At 50.7% G+C, this 10,580-nt stretch overlaps 1 pseudogene; it reads right to left on the bottom strand.

The window, feature by feature from the left end:
• Positions 1–38: 38 nt before the first annotated feature.
• Positions 39–10,580, bottom strand: part of LOC124006000 — a 181,360-nt pseudogene continuing 170,818 nt past the window's right edge.

Genomic DNA, 10,580 nt, shown 5'->3' with positions numbered 1-10,580 from the left:
ACATCCAGTATAACAGTGAGGTGAAGGAACGCAGAATGTTAGAAGGTTGTTACCTGGGAGATCTGATGGGGTTGAAGCTCCTCCCCCAAGATGGCAGCGAAGGTGTTCTCCCGCCCCTCGCAGGAGGCAACCAGCTCAGGGAGCCCTTCTATTGGACCGTGGAAGCCCCTGGCTCCGCCCCTCCCTCCCTTGGAGCTCCACCTGCTGTGGGGAACAACAGGGGGCAGATCTAGTCATGTGATTTTAAATCCTAACCACACTTCCTGCTGTGTCGTTGCCACTGGAACCTCTGTGTCCTCTCTCATCCCTCTATCCCTTTCTCCTTACCATATTTATTGAGTTGGCACAAAATTATTCTTCACTGCAGGACACAGTGTCTCAAATCCCCATGGTCTGTATGTAAAAATAATTAAGATTGCCTTGGACACTCACTCTTGAATTTCCTCTCTCTGTGTGTGTGTGTGTTAGTGTGTGTGCATGAGCAGCCCTGAGGTTAGCAGAATGTGTGTGTGTGTGGGGGGGGGGGGGGTCAGTAGAGTCATGTTGTCTACCTGAACAGGTAGAGGTGCTGCTGCTCTATGGTAGGTAGGGTCAGTATAGAGGAGTCATTGAGCCACCTGCCCTGAATGATCATCTGCACCAGGTTACAGATGCTGAGAGCAGTCACCAGCCAGCCCTCGTTGGCTGCTACAATCAGCATGGCCTGTAGACAGACAGGGAATACTTTAGTTGAAAAATGTGTGCATTTATATGACTATATAACATCCCCCACTGACATCAGTGTGAGATTTACTCACAATGAGTTATGTTAGGATTGAGCCCTTTTTCCACACTCAAATTCAGCATGTCTTTACACATTCATGCACATATGCTAAACATCTACACAATAAATCCAGCCCTCAATTTCTCTAACACCCCCCACACTACTTTTTCGCACGCAGGTTGATGTTTTTTGGGATGAGCCTTGTCCTGGAGGCAGAACTGGGGCAAGCTGACAAGTAAAAATTTGCTATATTGCTTTTTGGTGTTGCTTTTTAAGGTTAGGGTTAGGCATTAGGGTAAGCAGTGTTGTTAAGGTTAGGGTTAAGGTTTAAAATCATATTTTATGACCACTCTGCAGAGCTCCCTCCAGAACAAGATTCATGACAAAAAAACGCTAACCTGCTCCCTCCCTCCCTCCCTCGTAAGGTTAGAGTTGCCAAGCTCCGATGCATTCTAACAAACTTAAATAATCAGAAAGTAATTCCCAGGCAGTAACTATGACTAAAGAGGACCTTGAGTGCACAGGCGAAGCCTCGGCAGAGTTAATCAAAATGCTAATGCAGTACAAATTAAAGTAGTACTGATTAACATTTCACAGAAGCTGAAGAAGCAAATGGATGGTGACAGAACTACGGCTGACGTCACTGGAGTCCCCGTTAGCTGGGCCATATTCATTAGGCACCAAACGGAAGAAAACGGACTGAAACTTCAGTCCAAAAAGAGATGCTTGATTTCATTTTCCGTTTGGCTCTAATGAATACGATACCCTCGCCACATGAGGAAAAAGGCTCTGTTAGCCTGTGGACGAGCAACGGACAACCACTGCCAGACACACACACAGTCAGCGCTTCGCAGATCATCCCCCCACACATACAGTACAAAGGCAGCAACAATGGGTTACAGAACCAGATCCTACAGGCAGACATGGACCAAATCTCTCCCAGGCATGGCCAATCACCAGCAGACCTGAGATCTGGTGGCCAGGGCACTTGGTGGGCAGGCCTGGTTGTTAGGAGGAATCCCTGACAAGGCTCTTTTTTACAAGGAGTTACAACTCATCTGTACACCTCAACAGCCTCCTGAGTGACAGGGCCTCCTGCCGGTCAGGATCCACATTATGTGTGTGTGTGTATTCTAAGATTGTGTGTGTTTGTATTGTGTGTGTACTGGACCTATCAGCAGTAAGTGTGTGTGTGGTGGTTAGGTTAGTGGCAGACAGTGCAGTCTGTCTTGTTAAAGTCCCTGTGAGGTCCTGTGGTCAAACCTGACGGTCTTCCTCATCACGCTCAACACTTTCCCGCTAGGAAGCAAGAGACCCAAAATAGACACAGTATTTGCCTTTGTCTTTTAAAAAAGGCTGAAATGATCTACAACAGTAAACACATATACAGATTAATGATCACACTGAAATGGAAATAGTTTGAACACAAGTCAACAATGATCATTTAGATTATTTGAAAAGCTTGTCAGGCTTTCGGTTTACCAGTCTCCTGGCATCTGATGCACTCTATGACACCTCTACGGCACCTCTATGGCACCTCTATGTCATGTCTAAATCCAGGGCTCTAAAAAGCAACCATTCGGTGGCAACGTGCTCCTGGATATCGTGCTGTGGAGCTAACATTTCAGTTTGAGAGCACCAGTATAACCAGGAAAACAAATCAGCCAGATAATAATGGTTGTAATGATATGCTTCACTGCGCAGTTGTTTCTGAGGGCCCTAACGTAGAGTCATTCAATCCAAAGTAAAGAAGGCCCAAGAATATTCAAGTATGCATCACTAACTTGTATTTTTCCTTCAACTTTGTGAAGACGTGACGGCATGGGAATGCCCGCGTCCACCACTTCCTGTAGCCAGTTAGCGACGCCAAAACAGTCACTTCTAAAGGCTTTCCCACACCACTTTCCAAATGAAATGTTAACTGCAAAGTAGACTTACCTGGAAGAATGATATATCTTGATGGTTTGCACCAATCGAGTGGTCCTTTATTTGGCGAACTCTATTACACACGCAGTACACAATCCCCACCTGACAAACACTTTGTCATTTAAATGACAGGTTTTTGTATCAACATTTTAGATTTTGACAATAAACAAATGTCTTACAGGGTTAAATATTAGTTATATACCACAACATGTGCCCCAAAAGTAGCTGGAATTCATATAGGCCCAATATGCTATATCTCAATCAATCTTGGTGCTCCAAGATTTTATGTTGTGCTCTTAACTTTTTTAAAGTTGGGAGCACCAGTGCTACCAATACAAACATACATTTAGAGCCCTGTCTATATCTTCTCTATGTCATCCCTATGTCACCTCTACTGCACTCTGTCCTGACCATGCTACAAAGTGGCTCCAAGCACTAAGCAGAAACTGCCTCCCATATTAAATGAACAGGGAAGAGCTTTCTTCCACCCAGAACATCTAAGTACTGGTACTCTGACTGACACATGGACATGTGCTCAGGGTCTGAATCCCAGGGCTGAGAGAGGATCCATTCTGGGATGTTCTTTTTGATGGGAACAAAAGGACAAGAAAACAGAGGAAGTATTTCAGAGGTGCACTGTTCAGAAAGGAGCAGGGTGGTGGGTGTCCCCAGAGGGAAGCAGTGTGTGGTACAGTACATAAACCTATACAGCAGATCTTGCACACACACAGCCAGGCACTAACCTGACAGATGCGTATGGCGTTGTCCAGCACGGTCTTGGTGTCGGTGCCGTAGGCGGAGCAGGGCAGTTGTGCGCGGCTGAAATGGGCCTGCAGTAGCAGGTGGGTCTTGATGTGGGCGCTGTCGGGCAGCTCCCCATACTCCTCAGCATCCTGGAGAAGAGAGGGAGGGAGGGAAGGGAGGGAGAGAGGGAGGGAAGGGGGAGAGGGAGAGAAGAGAAGAGAGAGGGGGAGGAGAGGGAGAGAAGAGAAGAGAGAGGGGGATATAAAGAGAAAGCGAGAAGGAGAGAGATCAAAGTCAGCGAGTGGGAAGTTAGTTCCCTGCTGTGGTTAGATCCTTTGTTTCAGTCATCTCTGTTAAAACAGCTGCATCAGGATCACTGGCTCCCCTCTCCCAAGAGAGCTGTCCCCCCAAAATATATTTAAGAGCAAAACCTCTCAGCGAATGAAGAAACCTTAAGTTACAACTGTCCACACCTGCTCATAAAATCCTATGAACAGTCAGCAACTACACAGCAATTTCCCACAATATAAAGTTTTATTTTTTAATACAATGTGCAGTGGTGGTTCCCTTTCATATTGTTAAGAGTCTGTGCTAAACTGTGAATGGATGATGTTGAACAACCAAAACACTCATGTCTACATCTCTATTCTTCATTCCTCATAGGATATGTATAGGCTATATAAAACCATTTGGTCTAATATAAGACCATTTGGTCTAACATAAGACCATTGCGTCTAACATAAAACCATTTGGTCTAACATAAAACCATTGGGTCAAGTATAAAACCATTGGGTCTAACATAAAACCATTTGGTCTAACATAAAACCATTGGGTCAAGTATAAAACCATTGGGTCTAACATAAAACCATTGGGTCTAGTATAAAACCATTGGGTCTAGTATAAAACCATTGGGTCTAGTATAAAACCATTGGGTCTAGTATAAAACCATTGGGTCTAGTATAAAACCATTGGGTCTAGTATAAAACCAGTTGGTCTAATAAAACCATCGGGTCTATTATAAAACCATTTGGTCTAGTATAAAACCATTTGGTCTAACATGAAACCATTTGGTCTAATATAAAACCACGATGCCCTATCAATCGGGCTGTGTTTAGTGCTGACGTGGTGTTCTGTGTTGAGGCTTGTTTGTGGGGTTTCAGAGGACACAGATGCATGGACACGCATGGCTCGTTTTCTGCGTTTCTCTAACTCAATGTAGTACGTTAAGTTTCCCCAACGTATTTCCATCAACAGAGGACCAGCGGAGACATTTGTCATTGGGCCTACCCTGCTCTGGACTGTTAAGCTGACATCCATCAGCAGAGAGATGCAGTGTTAGAAAAGAGGGGGATTGAGGAACAGAGGGAACGATGAGGGGAAAAACGGGATTGATATGGCAGTGGTTTAGTGTCTGCATGCAGATATGCAGGGGATAAAGACAATAGATCTTTATACAGAGATCCTCATAACACACTAACTGCTAATTTCCCTACTCACTCCATCCAGCAATCCATCCCTGCCTCCCTCCATCCATCCATCTCTCCTGCACACTTTCTCTTTAGTGACATTTACAGACAGGGAGGGAGGGAAAGGGGGAGGCGAATATTGGAAAGAGCAGGAGAGACAGACAGAGAGACAGACAGAGAGACAGACAGAGAGACAGACAGGGGGAAGTGCAACATACTTTTTTTCACATACTCTCAGTTTGTGTGTGTGTATATAGTAGGTCACTTGTGAACTTTAAGAAGAGGCAAAGGCAGAGCTTCGGGGAGTGGATAAGGGAATCTAGCTGGGGGAGTGGATAAGGGAATCTAGCTGTGGGAGTGGACAAGGGAATCTAGCGGGGGGGGAGTGGACAAGGGAATCTAGCTGGGGGAGTGGACAAGGAATCTAGCTGGGGGAGTGGATAAGGGAATCTAGCTGTGGGAGTGGACAAGGGAATCTAGCTGGGGGAGTGGATAAGGGAATCTAGCTGGGGGAAGTGGACAAGGGAATCTAGCTGGGGGAGTGGACAAGGGAATCTAGCTGGGGGAGTGGACAAGGGAATCTAGCTGTGGGGGTGGATAATGGAATCTAGCTGGGGGAGTGGACAAGGGAATCTAACTGTGGGAGTGGACAATGGAATCTAGCTGGGGGAGTGGACAAGGGAAACTAGCATGGGAAGAGTGGACAAGGGAATCTAGCTGGGGGAGTGGACAAGGGAATCTAGCTGGGGGAGTGGACAAGGGAATCTAGCTGGGGGAGTGGACAAGGGAATCTAGCTGGGGGGAATGGACAAGGGAATCTAGCTGGGGGAGTGGACAAGGGAATCTAGCTGGGGGAGTGGACAAGGGAATCTAGCTGGGGGGAGTGGACAAGGGAATCTAACTGGGGGGAGTGGACAAGGGGAATCTAGCTGGGGGAGTGGACAAGGGAATCTAGCTGGGGGAGTGGACAAGGGAATCTAGCTGGGGGAGTGGACAAGGGAATCTAGCTGGGGGAGTGGACAAGGGGAATCTAGCTGGGGGAGTGGACAAGGGGAATCTAGCTGGGGGAGTGGACAAGGGAATCTAGCTGGGGGAGTGGACAAGGGGAATCTAGCTGGGGGAGTGGACAAGTGAATCTAGCTGGGGGAGTGGACAAGGGGAATCTAGCTGGGGGAGTGGACAAGGGAATCTAGCTGTGGGAGTGGACAAGGGAATCCAGCTGTGGGAGTGGACAAGGGAATCTAGCTGGGGGAGTGGACAAGGGAATCTAGCTGTGGGAGTGGACAAGGGAATCTAGCTGGGGGAGTGGACAAGGGAATCTAGCTGGGGGAGTGGACAAGGGAATCTAGCTGGGGGAGTGGATAAGGGAATCTAGCTGGGGGAGTGGACAAGGGAATCTAGCCGGGGGGAGTGGACAAGGGAATCTAGCCGGGGGAGTGGACAAGGGAATCTAGCTGTGGGAGTGGATAAGGGAATCTAGCTGTGGGGGTGGATAAGGGACTCTAGCTGGGGGGAGTGGACAAGGGAATCTAGCTGTGGGAGTGGACAAGGGAATCTAGCTGGGAGAGTAGATAAGTGAATCTAGCTGTGTGGTGGATAAGGGAATCTAGCTGTGGGCGTGGAGAAGGGAATCTAGCTGGGGGAGTGGACAAGGGAATCTAGCTGGGGGAGTGGACAAGGGAATCTAGCTGTGGGAGTGGATAAGGGAATCCAGCTGGGGGAGTGGACAAGGGAATCTAGCTGGGGGAGTGGACAAGGGAATCTAGCTGGTGTGAGTGGACAAGGGAATCTAGCTGGGGGAGTGGACAAGGGGAATCTAGCTGGGGGAGTGGACAAGGGAATCTAGCTGTGGGAGTGGATAAGGGAATCTAGCTGTGGGAGTGGATAAGGGAATCTAGCTGGGGGAGTGGACAAGGGAATCTAGCTGTGGGAGTGGACAAGGGAATCTAGCTGGGGGAGTGGACAAGGGAATCTAGCTGGGGGAGTGGACAAGGGAATCTAGCTGGGGGAGTGGATAAGGGAATCTAGCTGGGGGAGTGGACAAGGGAATCTAGCCAGGGGAGTGGACAAGGGAATCTAGCTGGGGGGAGTGGACAAGGGAATCTAGCAGTGGGAGTGGATAAGGGAATCTAGCTGGGGGAGTGGACAAGGGAATCTAGCTGGGGGAGTGGACAAGGGGAATCTAGCTTTGGGGAGTGGACAAGGGGAATCTAGCTGGGGGAGTGGACAAGGGAATCTAGCCGGGGGGAGTGGACAAGGGAATCTAGCCGGGGGGAGTGGACAAGGGAATCTAGCCGGGGGGAGTGGACAAGGGAATCTAGCTGTGGGAGTGGATAAGGGAATCTAGCTGTGGGGGTGGATAAGGGACTCTAGCTGGGGGGAGTGGACAAGGGAATCTAGCTGTGGGAGTGGACAAGGGAATCTAGCTGGGAGAGTAGATAAGCGAATCTAGCTGTGTGGTGGATAAGGGAATCTAGCTGTGGGCGTGGACAAGGGAATCTAGCTGGGGGAGTGGACAAGGGAATCTAGCTGGGGGAGTGGACAAGGGAATCTAGTTGGGGGAGTGGACAAGGGAATCTAGCTGTGGGAGTGGATATGGGAATCTAGCTGGGGGAGTGGACAAGAGAATCTAGCTGGGGGAGTGGACAAGGGGAATCTAGCTGTGGGGAGTGGACAAGGGAATCTAGCTGGGTGGAGTGGACAAGGGAATCTAGCTGGGGGGAGTGGACAAGGGAATCTAGCTGGGGAGTGGACAAGGGAATCTAGCTGGGGGGAGTGGACAAGGGAATCTAGCTGGGGGGAGTGGACAAGGGAATCTAGCTGTGGGAGTGGATAAGGGAATCTAGCTGGGGGAGTGGACAAGGGAATCTAGCTGTGGGAGTGGACAAGGGAATCTAGCTGGGAGAGTAGATAAGGGAATCTAGCTGTGTGGTGGATAAGGGAATCTAGCTGTGGGCGTGGACAAGGGAATCTAGCTGGGGGAGTGGACAAGGGAATCTAGCTGGGGGAGTGGACAAGGGAATCTAGCTGTGGGAGTGGATAAGGGAATCTAGCTGGGGGAGTGGACAAGGGAATCTAGCTGGGGGAGTGGACAAGGGAATCTATCTGGGGGAGTGGACAAGGGAATCTAGCTGGGGGAGTGGACAATGGAATCTAGCTGGGGGAGTGGACAAGGGAATCTAGCTGGGGGAGTGGACAAGGGAATCTAGCTGTGGGAGTGGACAAGGGAATCTAGCTGGGGGAGTGGACAAGGGAATCTAGCCAGGGGAGTGGACAAGGGAATCTAGCTGGGGGAGTGGACAAGGGAATCTAGCAGTGGGAGTGGATAAGGGAATCTAGCTGGGGGAGTGGACAAGGGAATCTAGCTGGGGGAGTGGACAAGGGGAATCTAGCTTTGGGGAGTGGACAAGGGGAATCTAGCTGGGGGAGTGGACAAGGGGAATCTAGCCGGGGGAGTGGACAAGGGAATCTAGCCGGGGGAGTGGACAAGGGAATCTAGCCTAGGGGGAGTGGACAAGGGAATCTAGCTGTGGGAGTGGATAAGGGAATCTAGCTGTGGGGGTGGATAAGGGACTCTAGCTGGGGGAGTGGACAAGGGAATCTAGCTGTGGGAGTGGACAAGGGAATCTAGCTGGGGGAGTGGATAAGGGAATCTAGCTGTGGGGTGGACAAGGGAATCTAGCTGGGGGAGTGGACAAGGGAATCTAGCTGGGGGAGTGGACAAGGGAATCTAGCTGTGGGAGTGGACAAGGGAATCTAGCTGGGGGAGTGGACAAGGGAATCTAGCTGGGGGAGTGGACAAGGGAATCTAGCTGTGGGAGTGGACAAGGGAATCTAGCTGGGGGAGTGGACAAGGGAATCTAGCTGGGGGAGTGGACAAGGGAATCTAGCTGGGGGAGTGGACAAGGGAATCTAGCTGGGGGAGTGGACAATGGAATCTAGCTGGGGGAGTGGACAAGGGAATCTAGCTGGGGGAGTGGACAAGGGAATCTAGCTGTGGGAGTGGACAAGGGAATCTAGCTGTGGGAGTGGATAAGGGAATCTAGCTGGGGAGTGGACAAGGGAATCTAGCTGGGGGAGTGGACAAGGGGAATCTAGCTGGGGGAGTGGACAAGGGAATCTAGCTGGGGAGTGGACAAGGGAATCTAGCTGGGGGAGTGGACAAGGGAATCTAGCTGGGGGAGTGGACAAGGGAATCTAGCTGGGGGAGTGGACAAGGGAATCTAGCTGGGGGGAGTGGACAAGGGAATCTAGCTGGGGGAGTGGACAAGGGAATCTAGCTGGGGGGGTGGACAAGGGAATCTAGCTGGGGGAGTGGACAAGGGAATCTAGCTGGGGGAGTGGACAAGGGAATCTAGCTGGGGAGTGGACAAGGGAATCTAGCTGTGTGGTGGATAAGGGAATCTAGCTGTGGGAGTGGACAAGGGAATCTAGCTGGGGGAGTGGACAAGGGAATCTAGCTGGGGGAGTGGACAAGGGAATCTAGCTGGGGGGAGTGGACAAGGGAATCTAGCTGGGGGAGTGGACAAGGGAATCTAGCTGGGGGAGTGGACAAGGGAATCTAGCTGTGGGGAGTGGACAAGGGAATCTAGCTGGGGGGAGTGGACAAGGGAATCTAGCTGTGGGAGTGGATAAGGGAATCTAGCTGGGGGAGTGGACAAGGGAATCTAGCTGGGGGAGTGGACAAGGGAATCTAGCTGGGGGAGTGGACAAGGGAATCTAGCTGGGGAGTGGACAAGGGAATCTAGCTGGGGGAGTGGACAAGGGAATCTAGCTGTGGAAGTGGACAAGGGAATCTAGCTGTGGGAGTGGATAAGGGAATCTAGCTGGGGGAGTGGACAAGGGAATCTAGCTGTGGGAGTGGACAAGGGAATCTAGCTGGGGGAGTGGACAAGGGAATCTAGCTGGGGGAGTGGACAAGGGAATCTAGCTGGGGGAGTGGACAAGGGAATCTAGCTGGGGGAGTGGACAAGGGAATCTAGCTGTGGGAGTGGACAAGGGAATCTAGCTGGGGGAGTGGACAAGGGAATCTAGCTGGGGGAGTGGACAAGGGAATCTAGCTGGGGGGTGGACAAGGGACTCTAGCTGGGGGAGTGGACAAGGGAATCTAGCTTTGGGGAGTGGACAAGGGAATCTAGCTTTGGGGAGTGGACAAGGGAATCTAGCTGGGGGAGTGGACAAGGGAATCTAGCTGGGGGGAGTGGACAAGGGAATCTAGCTGGGGGAGTGGACAAGGGAATCTAGCTGGGGGAGTGGACAAGGGAATCTAGCTGGGGAGTGGACAAGGGAATCTAGCTGGGGGAGTGGATAAGGGAATCCAGCTGGGGGGAGTGGACAAGGGAATCTAGCTGGGGGAGTGGACAAGGGAATCTAGCTGGGGGAGTGGACAAGGGAATCTAGCTGGGGAGTGGACAAGGGAATCTAGCTGGGGGAGTGGACAAGGGAATCTAGCTGGGGGGAGTGGACAAGGGAATCTAGCTGGGGGAGTGGACAAGGGAATCTAGCTTTGGGGAGTGGACAAGGGGAATCTAGCTGGGGGAGTGGACAAGGGAATCTAGCTGGGGGAGTGGACAAGGGAATCTAGCTGGGGGGTGGACAAGGGACTCTAGCTGGGGGAGTGGACAAGGGAATCTAGCTGGGGGAGTGGACAAGGGAATCTAGCTGTGTGGTGGACAAGGGAA

This window comes from Oncorhynchus gorbuscha, linkage group LG19, assembly GCF_021184085.1.
Source record: "Oncorhynchus gorbuscha isolate QuinsamMale2020 ecotype Even-year linkage group LG19, OgorEven_v1.0, whole genome shotgun sequence".
Lineage (NCBI taxonomy): Eukaryota > Metazoa > Chordata > Actinopteri > Salmoniformes > Salmonidae > Oncorhynchus > Oncorhynchus gorbuscha.
This window is presented reverse-complemented; position numbering and strand designations above follow the sequence as displayed.